Source organism: Squalius cephalus (genome assembly GCF_949319135.1).
Source record: "Squalius cephalus genome assembly, chromosome: 9".
NCBI classification, from domain to species: domain Eukaryota; kingdom Metazoa; phylum Chordata; class Actinopteri; order Cypriniformes; family Leuciscidae; genus Squalius; species Squalius cephalus.
The window spans coordinates 7,323,931-7,339,967 of record NC_137130.1 but is presented as its reverse complement, the minus strand read 5'-3'; the positions used below and the strand labels follow the sequence as shown (position 1 = coordinate 7,339,967).

General features: G+C 43.9%; 1 protein-coding gene across 3 annotated transcripts in view; it reads right to left on the bottom strand.

Moving 5' to 3' along the window:
* The window catches only part of pde1a (phosphodiesterase 1A, calmodulin-dependent), a 109,944-nt gene that overhangs the window by 82,499 nt on the left and 11,408 nt on the right, over positions 1-16,037 (bottom strand). The window lies entirely within an intron of this gene.

The following is a 16,037-nucleotide window of genomic DNA, read 5'->3' as shown; positions in this document are numbered from 1 at the left end:
CAGAGAATTATTTCAGACACACTCTCAAGGTTCAGTGTGCCTGAAGCTCCAGATAGGAGAAATTAATTCTACTAAACTTTGTTTCACTGTGCAGTACCTTTCCTTTTCTCCATTTAGTAATTGTACAAAAACAGCTAAAGGACAAATTCACTAAACCATTGCAGCACTTTTGCCTGTGGTACTGTGACAAACACACACACACACACACACACACACACACGTTTGGCTTTCATGTTTAATGGGGAATTTCCATATACATAATGATTTTTATATTGTAAAAACTGTATATTCTATTCCCTACCCCTAAACCTACAAATCACAGACAAATGTAAGCATTTTTACATTTTCAAAAAATATATCACTTAGTATGATTTATAAGCTGTTTTCCTCACAGGGACCAAAAATGTCCATCTTTGTGGTGGTAGTGTAGGGTTTACCAGCCCACGCATGCGCGCACACACACACACACACAAATGTAGGGTTTCATGTTTTATGGGGACTTTCCATAGACATAATGATTTCTTTACTGTACAAACTGTATATTATATCCCCTAACCCTAAAAATACCACTTAACAAAACCCTCACAGAAAACGTTCTGCATTTTTACATTTTCAAAAAAACATCACTTGGTATAATTTAGAAGCTCTTTTCCTTAATGGGGAAAACAAATTGTATCAAAATTTCAGAATCAAAATTTCTGGTATTACTATCTTTGTGGTGACATTTTGTCCCCATAACATAGGGAAAACCTGAGTACACACACACACACGCACTGTTTTTTAAATCACAAACCAGCCATAATCCAGTTTAACCAGATGCTAAATTAAAGGGGACCTATTATGCAAAATTCTCTTTTACATGGTGTTTGAACATAAATGTGTGTCGGCAGTGTGTGTACACAACCATCCTTGTCCCTATAATGGTAAAAATCCACCCACTCCTTTTTTTAATCCCCATAAATCATAAGCAGTGTCTCAGAATAAGCTGTTTGCAGTTCCCTATCAGTCGCTCACGTTCAACGTTACGTTGACGTAATACGACGTAATTGGGATCACTTCAGGGAGCCCTATCATCTTCGAGTGTCTACAGAATGAGCCAATGAACGTTGGCGTGCGTAAATCGTGTCACGCGCCCCGCCCCGCAGCGCGGGTATAAACACGAAAGCGGGAGCACACATCTTTGTTTCTCGCTGAGGAGCCGAGTGGTTTCACTTGACTTCACGAGTGCTGCAATAGACAACCTGCAAGGAACTCTGTATTGGCGTGACGGGCGCGATCAGCGGTGGCCGCGAGCATTACAGCTCAAAAACTGCTGTTTTCACAGCATCACATTTCTGTGTGTGACGGTTTCGGTGGGCGTTCCATTAACATCAGCACTGAAAGAGTTTTTCTTTTTTCTTTCTTATTTTCTACTAAAAGAGCATCACAGATGTGACACTGCGCCCTTTTCAGGATGTCATTCCGCCTGTGCGTTTCTGGATGCGGTCGTTCCCTGGCGCCAGCAGACGGCCACAATAGCTGCCGCTCATGTTTGGGCATTCAGCACGCTGAGGCTGATTTTGTGAATAGTTCATGTTCTCATTGCGGGAACATGACTATGGCTGTTGTTAAGATCAAGACTCGCTTACCTCAAGGGAGGTGCAGTCCCCTCGCCTATGCACCGTTCTAGCTACTTTGGCGTGTAGTAAGGTTGATCTGAAGATTACGGTGAGGGCTTCCCCGCCGAGCCAGGCTCCGTGGGCCCCTCACGGCTCTCAAACACAGCAGCCGGTGGAGCCTCCAAAGGAGCGCTCGTTCCTTTGTCGTTTCCTTTGAGGGCTCCAGCTGATGACCAGATGTCAGTCGCAGCATCAGAGGGGGAGCTTTGGTCCTCTGGAGATGAAGATTTCGGCTGCGTTACCCCCTTCGGGGAGTGCAACATCGTCCGAGTCTGATCCAGAATGGGCGGCTATGCTTTCCCGGGCCTCCAAGAAGGTCGGGCTTGTGTGGAATCCTCCACCACGTCCCGAACCCTCCCGGTTGGACGATTGGTTTCTCGGTGCCATTCTTCCTGGAGGTGCATGAGGAGCTCACTAGGACGTGGACTGCGCCGTATAGTGCCAGAAGCCGTCCTAGTGGGTCCTCCCTCCTCACCACCCTTGATGGCGGAGCAGCTAAGGGGTATGAGGATATCCTGCCAGTGGAGCGTGCCATCGCGATGCAACTGTGTCCGGCGTCCAGTGCCTCTTGACGGGGTAATCCTCGCCTCCCATCCAGGGCCTGTAAGTTTTCGTCCGGTCTAATGGCAAAGGCTTAAATAGCCCGTGGATAGGCTGCTTCCGCCCTCCATGCCATGGCGCTCCTGCAGGTCCACCAGGCCCAGGCGCTCATGGACATACACAAGGGTGGTTCTGACCCAGAGCTCCTCCGGGAGTTCCGTGCAGCAACCACCCTCGCCCTCCAGGAAATGAAGAAAACTGCCGGTTCACCCGTCGCGCAAGTTCTTAACAGTCAAAGTAGGTCTCGGGTAGATGGTCAGCTCACTGCGTGTGCGACAGGAAGGCATCTGAAAAGCTATTTCTCTTTTTACAATCTAGATAATAAAACACCGCATTCTGTCAACAGCGATACAACACAGCTGTAACGTATAGTAACTTGGGCTTGGAACTATACTCTAATTACCATTTTGAAAATTATAACGCATTACATTACTCCGTTTCAAAAAAAGAAATCAAATTACAGTAACGCGTTACTAAGTAATGCGTTACTGCCCAACACTGCTGCTCTTAAATAACTTTTGTAGCTTTAATAAGAATACATTTCTTACTTGAATGCTGCTGTTAAATGCTCTGGCGAGGAGATATACATGGACTGTGTACAGCTCACTCAGGGCGGGGTCTATGCTAATAAGGCGGAGTCCATCAGCAGTTGAGGGTGGGGCCAAAGCAATGTGACATCACATTGCTAGAAACTGCAAACAGCTTATTCTGAGTCACTGCTTATGTTTTATGGGGATTAAAAAAAGGAGTGGGTGGATTTTTACCATTATAGGGTGGTTGAGTACACACACAGCTGACACATTTATGTGCAAACACCATGTAAAGGTGAGTTTTGCATAATAGGTCCCCTTTACAGTACATCATACTGTAATAGTCTACTGCATCCTCCACAATTGTGCGTTTAGGACTGCACGACTGGGAATTTGTATGCAAATTGTGTTTAGTATAGATTTTAAGGGTCTATTACCTTTTGCATATTTGCTTTACTGAAACAGGCGCTAAAACTATGGAGACATTGCTTTCAAATAAATGTTGCTATCAGCAAGAACATTTTATTAGTGAATTCCCCTCTAATTATGCTTGAAGTGTTTTTTTTATGGCAGTACACCAAAGGAAGAAAAAAAACGGAAAAAAAAAACAGGAAAGTGAAAGAGATAAGGCAGAGACAAGCGTGAGAATGTGGTAGCATGTGTGACTAAATATGGTGAGAGAGAGCAGTTGGGTGGACACAACAATTACGTCCTAATTTATGATTCAGTGTCAGTGAAATTGGGTTTTACAGGTTGCCATAGAGATACATTCTGAAAAATCCCTGCAAAGCTATTCATCCATAATATCAAATGTTATTGCCCACAATTTCTCTTCAGTGGAGGCTGATGCACACCACTGATCAGAAGAGCGGAAGATTTGCATATGTAAACAATAACATGGGTCCATCCTAAATAGCCTACATGCACAAGTGTTGTCGATGTGTGTGTTTGGGCATTATTTGAGGGGTATATGTGGCAGCATACGAGCGGCAGGTGTGACAGTGATAGCCTCGATTAAAATTTCACTTCTCGTTTGCAGAAACAACTGTGTCCAAGTAAGCTTTTGCAGCTGAGGTCAATGGCTTGACATCTCACAGGAAAACTGTACTGAAGCCTGCAGGTGATAAAAACATACTGCAAAACCTCATTTATAAAATGGATAGTTTCTTGATGTTGTCATTGATGTTCAAAGCCATTTTAAAAATACACATGTGGCCACATATTCTGTCAATAGAAAACTTTAAACAGCCTAATGGTAGGCTAATTAAATGTATTACTTGGTGGGAAAATTTTTACTATTATTATTAAATGTAAATATTTATTAAAGACTTGTATTATGCTGTTTACTAAAAAGCAACAATGGCCATTTTTTCAGTGACTCTTCCTGCAGGTTACATTGTTATGTCAGTGTGTAGCAACAAATGATTATCTTAATGAGTGTGTCATTCAATCATTCATTCAACCGATTTGTTAAAAAAAATAGCTAGTTCAGGAAACGAACCAAGTGAGTGGCTTAATCAAAATCATACACTTCTAGTTCTAGTTCACAAACTCACTTCGATTCAATTTCAATTCACAATCTTGCGATTTGATTCAATATGGATTAATTTGGATATATATAAGGTACAGTACATGGCAAATTTTCTCAAGGAAAAAAAAAATCTAACTAATGCTGTAAACTATATAGGGAGTACGTTGGTACTACATTTCTATAATATTGAAGGTTAAAATTAACTGATTTGTATGCACTTAAATTACACACAAGGAACTTTTTATAATAATAAAGTTATAATACTAACTTTAAAATAGATAATTATGTTTTTACTCTAATTAGCTTTTTGAAATATAAACATTTAAATGGTAAATAGGCCTGCATTAAATATTGAAGAGACGTAAAAAGAATATAATGAATATGGATAAAATGACAGTATTTAGCTAAATGCTTCTCTCTAGAAGTTTTCTGGGTGACTAACAAGTTTTTTCTGAGGTAAATGTCTTTATTTTGTTGACATAATTGTGGGAAGGTTAAAAAAATTAAAAAGTAGTTTTTAATTTTAGATGCATCCAAAAATTCTGACTCTGGTTTATAAAGAGACTGGTAATAATCTAATATAAACTATTTCTATCTTCCTCTTCCTTTCTAATAAGTCTTTACAGCTTACATTTGTAAGGCAGTATATTGTGTTGTCCACAAGGTGTCCCTATAACACTTGTATTAGGACAAATTAAAGTGCCTTTAGCGCTGTTTGAGCCTCTTGATGTACCGTAGTGTTGATACGCGAGCAGTGTCATCTTTTCTTCAGTTCATTATCACCACTATAGGTAAGCCACGTTAATGGTAGTGGAAAAAGCAATGTAAAATATATTTGTTGTTATCGACCTAAAGTTCAGTTTATTGAGATATTTTGTGTTTTAAACTGCTTAAGACCTAAATGCAGAGTAATGCAGAGAGTTGAAATGTTTTGTTTTTCCTTTAAAATGTGATTAATACATGGTGGCTAATGCAAAGCTATTTATGGTAATATAAGCAGCACGAGCTTGCTGTTGAATTGCATGTACATTGAAATGTAATTTGCTAGCTTAAAACTTAAGTTGAGTTCATGTTATCACCACTATAGATGCCGTGCTGTGGAATAAACGGTCAAGCCACAATCCCGAACCCCTCTGTGTCTGAGTCCTCGCTTTCTACCACCACCCACGAACATACATAACACAACGCAGAGCGGGAGCGGCGGTGCTAGAGACCAGTGAACGCGCGGAGAGAGAGAAAGAGGGTTACATCTTTGGTGCCGTGACCCGGATTGTGGCACTTCTAGACCGAAGAGGAAGAGATTTCCATAGCCAGTGGTTTGAATGCTGAACTATATTTAAAGGGGGGGTGAAATGCTATTTCATGCATACTGAGTTTTTTACACTGGTAAAGAGTTGGATTCCCATGCTAAACATGGACAAAGTTTCAAAAACTAAGTTGTACGTTTGAAGGAGTATTTTTGTTCCAAAAATACTCCTTCCGGTTTGTCACAAGTTTCGGAAAGTTTTTTTCGAGTATGGCTCTGTCTTACGTAAGATAGGGCGGAATTTCCTTATATGGGTCCTAAGGGCACTTCTCCGGTAAGATCGCGGCCGCGCGCGCACTCGTAGACCAGAGCAAGAGAGTTAAAGCAGTTCGCCATCAAAGCGCCCTGCCCGGCTTTTGGGAAGTCAATGTCACCAAAGAAGTGTGTTTTTGGTTGCCAGGGCAAGACAACCCTGCACAGATTCCCAAAGAACCCAGCGTTAAGGAACCCGTGGATGGAGTTTGTTTTCCTGAGCATAAACGGAGTTGTGTAAAGACTGTTGTTCCCTGCATTTCGACGATGATTGTTTTATAAACAAAGCCCAGATCTACGGATTTGCAGATCGTCTAATGCTTAAGGATCGAGCAGTCACAATGATAAAAATTCGCGGTCGTGCGTTGGAACCGGACGGTGAGTAAAACTGTTTGTTGAACAAATGTCTCTGTGTGTTGTCACTAGCTTGGCGCGTTAGCACAGCTAAGCTTCGCCCACATGGCCCGCCCCCAGCCGCTCGTTTTTTTCCGGAAAGACTCGGTACAGCCTATCTTTATGTTAAAAATTTAATAAAACAAAATACTTTTTGGAGATATGAAGGATGCAATATTACTCTATAGGTACTCAAGATTAACAGGAGATTGAGTGAAAATGAGCATTTCACCCCCCCCCCCCCCCCCCTTTAATGAACAAACTGGAATTCTTAACCAAACTGGTGATTTTGGGGATACATCTGCCAACACAGCTATATCCTTTACAGTCTGCTGAGAATCTTAACTGGTATTGAACTGTTTAAATTTAATTTGCTGTGATGTAAAACATATCTGATAGTTTTATGGACAAGAGATAAGATTTTTTCCTATTGAGATTTGTGAAATTTATCTAAGATTACTGTGCATCTGCTTGATACTCAGTGAGACTTTAGTTTGGACTGTTTAAGTTTAAACTGACAAGCCATTTTAGTTGATGAGTCGTTAACTTTTTGGGATAAGCTGGTTACATTTTTCATTGGGCTGATCTCACTGAAACATATAGCTTATTTTAGAACGTTATTATTTCTACGATTGCATAATTTTACATAGATTCAGCACCTCCATAGACTCTAATTACACTGCCATTTAACCTGCTTGCACATAGTAGACACATTTGGATTTTAAGATGTCGAAGACCTACGCAAACCCCCCACAGGACATAGAGTGCTCCTCCACCTGTGCATCTAGTCTCCTAACGCCAGCGGAGCATGTCACCATTGGCCCACCAGCCCATACGAATTTGCCCTATGCTGACCAGTATGTGACACCAGCCCATGCACGAAGGCTGCCAGGCCCTGGGGCCTCAGGGCAGGTACCGCCACTTTGCTTTGACAACAGCCCAGATGCAAGACCAGGTGGCCACATAGATAGGTCGGTTGATGCCTCTGTTCGCAAACGCAGTAGACATGGGCCCTCAGAAGCTGGGCCGTGGCAAAATTCTACACATCATGTTTTCGTTGAGATGCCAGTAGTGCAGCAGTCGCTCAAACCCTATCCAGTTGCCGCGCCACATCCAGCCCCGCTTATTAGGCCCGGCCCACAGGTTTACTCTAGTTATTCGCATCCCCCTACTGTGCCCGCACTGAGTCTTCAAAGCCCACCAGGGCCGAATACTACAGTTAAGCACGTAGCTGCTGAGCAGGCCTTTCAAGTGCATTCCCCCGAGGCCGCATTTCTCACCGCTCAAGTTTCAGGCTATAGTGGAGCCACTCCGTCACCCCCATTTGCTAATGCATGGGCTCCCAACATAACTCCACACAGCCCTCAGGTAGTGTTAGACCAGGCAGACGCTGATGCTCCTCCTTCCCACCTCAACATGCATGTTGACACTCGCTCTCCTGTCCCTCCTCCGCCTGCATCTGCCAGCCAGTCTGCCCAACCACACATGACACCATTCAGGCCTCCTGCTCGAGCAGTTGCCAACCAGTGCCTTCCTATGTCAGCCTATGGAGGTTTCATGCAAACTCATCAAGTGAAAAATGTTCAAGTCTTCACGGGAAATCCAGACTGTAAGATACTGGTGGAAGACTGGATTCGCAACATGCAATATCTCTTGGAGGCAATAGAGCTCCCAATGCACCTTCGCTTCTCCACTGTTGTGCGACACCTGGGAGGTGAAGCCCGAAATCTCATCCTTAACTTACCTCCACATGATCTGACCCCTGAGAAAGCATTGGAAGAACTGAGGGCCGAATACAGCGACACACGAGGCTCCCTAGACCCTCTGGCTGACTTCTATGAGCGGAGCCAGTATTCTGCCTGTTCTTATGCTATAGCACTGGAGGCAAAGATGAGAACAGTAGAGGAGAAGCAAAGAGGATGTAAGCCATTCCTGGATCGAGATAGCAAACTAACACGGCAGTTCATGAGAGGCCTTTCTGACGAGGAGGTGTACACCAGAATCGCACCAATGGCGCCCAGGCTCTTGAGCTTCCGAGAGCTACAGGCAGAGCTCCGAAGTCTAACTAGAGAAACTAGGAAGTTTCAGACACGGAGTACAGCATAGAAAAACGTATGCTCAGGTGCATGTAACATCAGGAGGGGGTGGAAACACCAAACTAGATAGGTCAAAACACACATCTGAAATATCAGAGCTGACAGAAATGGTTAAGAAGTTAGCTCTCATTCAAGAAGAACAAATGGCAAAGCTGCCACAACTAGAGTTGAGAATGACCTCTCCTCCCCTTTCCTCCCCAATAGCTGTCCAGCCAGCAAAGGGAAAAGCAAGCCAGAGTCCAAGCTTTGTCTGTTACCGTTGTGGAGAGCCAGGCCACACGGCCAGAGTGTGCCAAGCAGTGCTTACGGATCCGAGCCTAGCTGAAGCCCAGCAGCCTAAGGTTCCTGCTGACGGACACATGCACTCCGCTCAACATTTAAACGCTTAGTACCCATGGCAGCTGGGGCATCCATGGGTACACAGCAAGGGCCCCACCCACCTGTCAAGAGGATTTTCACTGAAGGAGAGGAAACACCCCTAGTGGGACCCAGGAACGAAGGTGATGTAGAAGTCAACGGAAAGGCATGCAGGGCTCTAATTGACTCTGGCTCACAGATCACCAGTATTACACACAACTACTGGCAGAGCCACCCAGTGCTGCAGAAGAAGAAGGCTACAGCCTTCTAAAATTCCAATAGAGGGTGCTGCAGGTCAGACCGTGCCCTATAATGGTGTCCTACACATCGACCTGAATGTGCTGGGGAAAGAGCTCAGGGCTGTACCTACCTTTGTTGTTCCTGATTCCGACTATCGCTCTTCAGTCCCTCTGTTGGTGAAAACCAATGTCATTCGAGCCTCCCGAAGCAATCTTCAAGCAGTTTATGGCCTGCAGTTTCTGTACCAGGTCAAAGAGAAGCATCCAGAGTGGTACACAGCTTTACTGAAGGTGGGGAGTGCCGAGCAAAGTGAAATGCATGACGTTGTAGGTCCTGCTGTTTACACTGGTCATACAATAAACATCCCCGGTGGGAAAGAGATGGATTTAATGTGTAGGATTAAAGCTGGCCCCCAAAGGAAGATTTATACAGCCCTGATAGAAGGCCATCCCTCCTTGCAGCTCCCCCAGGACATCCTGGTGGCCAAAGTGCTTGCAAATGTGAAAAGAGGTTGTGCTCCAGTTAGAGTGATGAATCTTTCCCAGCGAGTCATTACAATCAAACAACACACAAATTTGGCCAGCGCAGTCCTGGTGGACAAGGTGGTGGAGTTCCCAGATGAAAAGCACGGTGAAGCTGGGAACAGAGGGGCATGTCTCAGTCTGGACCAAGTGGTGGCAACCTGCATTGTTGACCTAAGTGAAGCAGCAGTGGAAAGTGAGGACCAACGTGCTCTACTCAAGGATCTGCTGGACAAAAATGCAGATGTGTTCTCCCAGCATCCCATGGACTATGGTCACACCACAACTGTACAGCATGAGATTCCCCAGGTTGACCCTAGGCCCTTCCGACTGCCATACCGCAAAATACCTCCCTCCCAGTGGCAAGATGTGAGGCGGTTATTGATGGAGATGGAGGCCGCAGGAGTCGTTCGCCCCAGTAAAAGTCCGTATGCATCCCCTGTGGTGGTTGTGACCAAGAAGGATGGATCACTTCGATTGTGTATTGACTACCGGAAGCTCAACGCTTGAAGCACCCGAGACGCATTCCCTCTGCCAAGGATAGAGGAAGCTCTAGAGGCTTTAGGGCAGGCAAAGTACTTCTCCACCCTTGACCTTACATCGGGATACTGGCAGGTAGAGGTCGCAGAACACGATAAGTACAAGACAGCATTCAGCACTCCCATGGGTCTGTTTGAGGCCAATAGAATGCCTTTTGGGCTGCAAAACCTTTCAAAGGCTGATGACCTCCTGTTTTGGGGACTTAAATTTCACCCATCTACTTATTTACCTTGACGATATTATTATTTTCTCGAAATCCTTTAATGAACATCTAGAGAGGCTCCAGCTGGCTTTTGATAGGCTTAGGGAGCATGGTTTAAAACTGAAACCCTCCAAGTGCCAGCTTGTAAGGAAGGAAGTGCAGTACTTAGGTCACTGGGTGTCTGCAGAGGGCATCAGGACAGACCCAGAGATTGGGTGAGGCCTACTAATCATATGGAAGTGCTGCGGTTTTTGGGTTTTGCGGGTTACTATAGGAGGTATGTTAAGGGCTACTCTACCTTGGCTGCTCCGTTATACCGTCTTACCTCCGGTGACCCTAGAAAGAAGAAAAAAGGGATCAAGAAAAGTCCAAGCCCTGACCTGCCATTTCTGTGGACTGCTGACTGTGAGGCCTTTCAGTCTTTAAAAGATAGGTTGATCAGTGCACCAGTGCTTGGCTATCCAGACTGCAGTCGACCCTTTCTGCTGCAGACCGATGCCTCAGGAATGGGGCTTGGTGCTGTGCTAGTGCAGGTACAAGATGGGGTGGAAAGGGTCATTGCATATGCGAGCAGAGGCCTGAGCCCACCTGAGACGAGGTATCCAGCACACAAGCTTGAATTCCTCGCTCTCAAGTGGGCCGTGACGGATAAGTTCCATGACCACCTCTACGGGCGCAAGTTCTCTGTTCTGACAGACAATAACCCTCTGAAATATGTAATGACCTCAGCCAAACTCGACGCCACAGGTCAGCGATGGGTTTCTCATCTGTCCATATTTGACTTTGACACCCAGTATCGGAGGGGACAGGACAACTCCAACGCTGACGCCCTCTCGCGCATGTCCAATCAGGAAGTGGCGGAAACCCTGCAGTCATGCCCACAGCAGGTGAGGACAGGTGGACCGAGACATGAGGAGGCACAAAACACCCAGGAGCCTGGGGAGGTCTCAGGCAAGGACACAGCGGTCACAGAGGAGCCTGAAAGCGGTCAGTCACTGGAGCCCAGTGGGGTGTATGTGGATGTGGGGATGGAGGCCCTACCTGCTATGACCATTCAGGAGCTTCGAGTGGGACAGAAGGAAGACACAGTTATCGGGCCCATCCTCCATTTTAAGAGCAGGAATCAGAAGCCAAGCCACAGCGAGAGGATGAAAGTGGGTGCCGCTGGGAGTCTCCTCTTAAAAGAGTGGAGGAGGTTAGTAGTAAAAAAAGGGATCCTGTATCGCAGCGTCAGAGACTGCCATAAAGGGCTGGTGGAGCAACTGATACTGCCAGAGAGGCTGGGTGAAACTGTCAAAACAGCCCTTCACAATGACTCAGGGCATCTGGGTTTTGAGAGGACACTACAGATGATAAGGGAAAGATTTTACTGGCCAAGAATGTTTCAGGAGATCAAGGCTTGGTGTGAACAGTGTGAGAGATGCTGTCTTAGAAAAACTCCCACAGTCAACGTCAGGGCCCCCCTTGTCAGTATCCATACCAGTGCCCCCATGGAACTGGTTTGTGTGGACTTCTTAAAGCTGGAGAAGTCCAAGGGTGGTATGGAGAATGTGCTTATTGTTACAGATCACTTTTCCCATTACGCACAGGCCTACCCCACCAGGGACCAAAAGGCAGGCACAGTGGCCAGGGTCTTGTGGAGGAATTTCTTCTGCCGTTTTGGTTACCCTGCAAAATTACACACAGATCAAGGGTGTAACTTTGAAAGTGCAATAGTGAAGGAGCTATGCAAGTGTATTGGCACCACTAAAACCCACACCACGCCCTATCACCCCCAGGGCAACGGGACCACCGAAAGATTTAACCGCACCCTGATGAACATGCTGGGAACACTAGACCTGAAGCCCCGGTGGCATGAGCATGTGGATTCCATGACACACGCATATAACTGCTCGCGACATGACTCCACTGGATATAGCCCTTACTACCTTATGTTTGGTAGACACCCCAGGCTCCCAGTGGACCTCATCTTCGGGTCCCCCACAACAAACCAGTGAATACAGCGAGTATGTCCAGACTCTGCATGACTCCCTGTCGCAGGCCTATGCCCTGGCTAATCAGACATCTCAACTGGCGAAAGGACAGCAGAAAAAGTATTATGACAAAAAAACTAAGGGTGAAGACTTTAGTTAGGGGATAGGGTCTTAGTCAAGGTCTGTCATGTGGAGGGGAGACTGAAGTTGGGAGATCGATGGGAGAGATGGCCATATGTTGTGGTAAAGAAGCAACCTGGTTTGCCTGTGTACGTGGTGCGACGAGAGGATGGGGGAGCAGAAAGAGTGGTTCATAGGAACCTTTTGACGCAGTGTATGTTTCTCCCAGTGGAGCGAGACGAAGGAGTGATCGTAGAAGGGAGCGAGTCAGATGGTGAGATGGGTGGGACAGGCATTGAAGCAGAGGCTGAAGAGGGAACAAGGGGTGACGGTTCAGAGGAGATGCTGGACAGAGCCCTAATTGGAACACCAGATAAAGAGGAGGAGCAAATGAGCACAGAGGAGGCTGACATGTGGACAGAAGAAACAAGTAGCGGAGAGGGAGTGCTTGTGACTGGTAGTGATGCCACCCCCACTCAAGGGCCCAACCCCCCAAGAAGAAACCCGAGAAGGAATCGGCATCCCCCAACTAAACTCTCACTCGAGACCCAAGTGGTGAAGTTGGAAAGTGACCACCAAAAGATAGAAAGAGGGAGAAAGTTGTGGCTAAAAGCCAGAAGTAAGAGGAGCAGCAGGGCACACGCGGAGCCATGCTGCACACACCCTGATAATAGTTAGCTACTAGGGCTGCACGATGTGTCGTTTAAGCATCGATATCGCGATGTACGAATCCACGATAGTCACATCGCAGGATGTGCGATGTACGCTGTCGTAGTTGATCCGTTATTCATTAACCGTACGGGCCAGCTGCTCCCCGGCCCTTGACGAATGTGATTCGTGGATTAATTGCACATCTTAACCATCATAGAGTGAAAGTTTATCATTTGCATGTGTTTTTAAGTCCTGTCAGTTTAACAGGGCGCATATAAGAACGAGCAGAGAGAGAGAGAGAGAGAGAGAGAGAGAGAGAGAGAGAGAGAGAGAGAGAGAGAGAGAGAGAGAGAGAGAGAGAGAGAGAGATAGAGAGAGAGCACCCCGGCCGCGTGCGCTCACCTTCTCCGTCTTCAAACAACACGAGCGCTGTCTTGCTCTCTCTCCCTCGCGCACATTAATCAAAATAAATTGACACGATGGTGTCGAACAAAAGAAAAAAAAACTATCCAGTGATGAAATGTTTTCTGTGTTGTCAAATCTTGTGCGATATCTTAAACTGCCGAGATAATTACACAACGCGTGCCGTACACGTCCGATTCGCGAACTAATGATTCCTTTGAACCGATTCAGTTTAATGAATGGTTTAAACAACTGACATGTCCAACACTGAACTCACGAGACGTCTGAATTGGTGTATAAAAAAACTGTAACACTTTACAATAATGTTCTATTTATTAAACTATTTAACTACATTAGTTAACATTTACTATTACTAAACTGCACTTCTACAACATTGTTAATGTCAACATTTAGGCTATAGCCTACATTATTGAAATCAAAAGTTGTACAGTATTTGTTAACATAGTTAATGCACTGTGAAGTAACATTACCAAACAATGAACAGTTGTGTTTTCTAAACTAGGATAAATAAAGATTAATAAATATAGTAACAAAAGTATTGCTCATGGTAAGTTCATGTTAGTTAATATGTTAACAATTCAAACCATATCCTAAAGTTACAAACAAATAATTTACTCTAATTTAAATAATACTCTGATGTTTAAATCATTTAAAATGAGAATGTAAGTGTGCTCACCCCATTTTTGTTTGTAAGAAAAAATTAGATTAGATTTCATATCGCAATATATATCGCAGAAAAATAAAATATCGCAATGTCATTTTTTCCCAATATCGTGCAGCCCTATTAGCTACCCACGCTTATTACACACATCATGTGCTGTACATTCACTCACAACACATTTATTGTTTTGATTGTCATAGATTAGACTACACTTGAGTTTTGGTTAATTAGATGGATGGGACGCCATCAATTAAAGAAGGGGCGGATGTAAGGCAGTATATTGTGTTGTCCACAAGGTGTCCCTATAACACTTGTATTAGGACAAATTAAAGTGCCTTTAGCGCTGTTTGAGCCTCTTGATGTACCTTAGTGTTGATACGCGAGCAGTGCGTCATCTTTTCTTCAGTTCATGTTATCACCACTATAGGTAAGCCACGTTAATGGTAGTGGAAAAAGCAATGTAAAATATATTTGTTGTTATCGACCTGAAGTTCAGTTTATTTTACACAGTAGAATGACATATATAGCTAGGAAGGTCATATCTGAAGTTCCTTGGCATCAAAAATTCTGAAAACACCCATAAATGAAAATTCACTAAAAATCCCTTAAAAATGCCCTTCATCGTAATTCTCAAATCTCATTTGTGTACACCGTAAAAAAAAACACTGGGTGAAAACAACACAATATAGGTTGTTTTCAACCCAAGGGCTGGGTAAATACAGGACAGAACACATGTTGGGTTAATTTTACCCAGCAAATTGGGTTATTTCAATCATATTTTACAGTATAGTATATTTTATATCATTTTTAATACATATTGCCAACATTTAAGCTAGTTTAACAAATATTAGAAGTAAAAATTAAACATTTAGAAGTAATTCAAGTGTAATCGACCAGTCTCTGCTGTCCCGTTTGTCCCGTTCAGTGGGGGAACTTCATAGATTCCTTCATAAAATCATAAAATTACACAAACCTGTATTTTACCGAAGATATGCACAATTTTGACGGAGCTGCACTGCTCTATCCTAAAGAGGTCGCAAAAAGACCACGATAAATAACTCAATCCCTGGGTTGTTATGTCTGACCCAAGATCTGGTTAACACAAAAACTACCCAAATACTGAAAAAATAACCCCAAAAAATGTGCTCCTAAGCAGAGAAATCTATAAGGGGCTTGTGCTTAAAAAGACACTGTATAAAAGTAAATGACGTACACATTCCAGAAAAAGTGGCTCCTTATCATTCTCTGAAAGAGAACATTCAATAATTCATTGATGGAATGAAAGGAATTCAGAAATGTTCATGCACTTTTTCATGAAACGTCAGCCATCAGTCGAACTGCAAGCTCATTTCCTGCAGTTCCCAGCCTGGGTGATTTGAGGTGTGTGAGTCTCTCTGCTACGGCCAGATGGTTACACTTCAGTGGATTAGATAGAAACATCACGCCTGTTACTCACAGTATGACTCCATTCAGTACAGATGCTATAGAGAAATTTCTTAACTAAAATTTCTGGGTGAATTCGTGGATTGATGTATGTTTTTCAACATTGATAATAATAAGAACCATTAATAATTGAGAACCAATACTATTGGTCATAATTGAGCAGTAAATCAGCATATTCGAATGATTTCTGAATGATCATGTGCCTCACATTAATAAATTGCATTTTAAAATAGAAAATAGAAAGTATATTAAACATTTTTTGAAAGGATTGCCTGTGAAGTTTATCTTTTTGCTACCCACTAATAGAGTAATGTTAGGTATAATGTATAAACCTGAAAATAATCATTTTCGATTCAGTTCTACATGTGTTTGTGTAGTACAGAGCACCACACATGACATTCAGGGGAAATAATTTTTATATCACGGTTACGAATTAACAATTTGTTCCCACAACTTAAAAATACATCAGCCCATTTTACTAATTTGTTCCCTCGTTTTTTTTTTTTTTTTGTACTCAATTTTTATTGTCTTGTTGGGTAA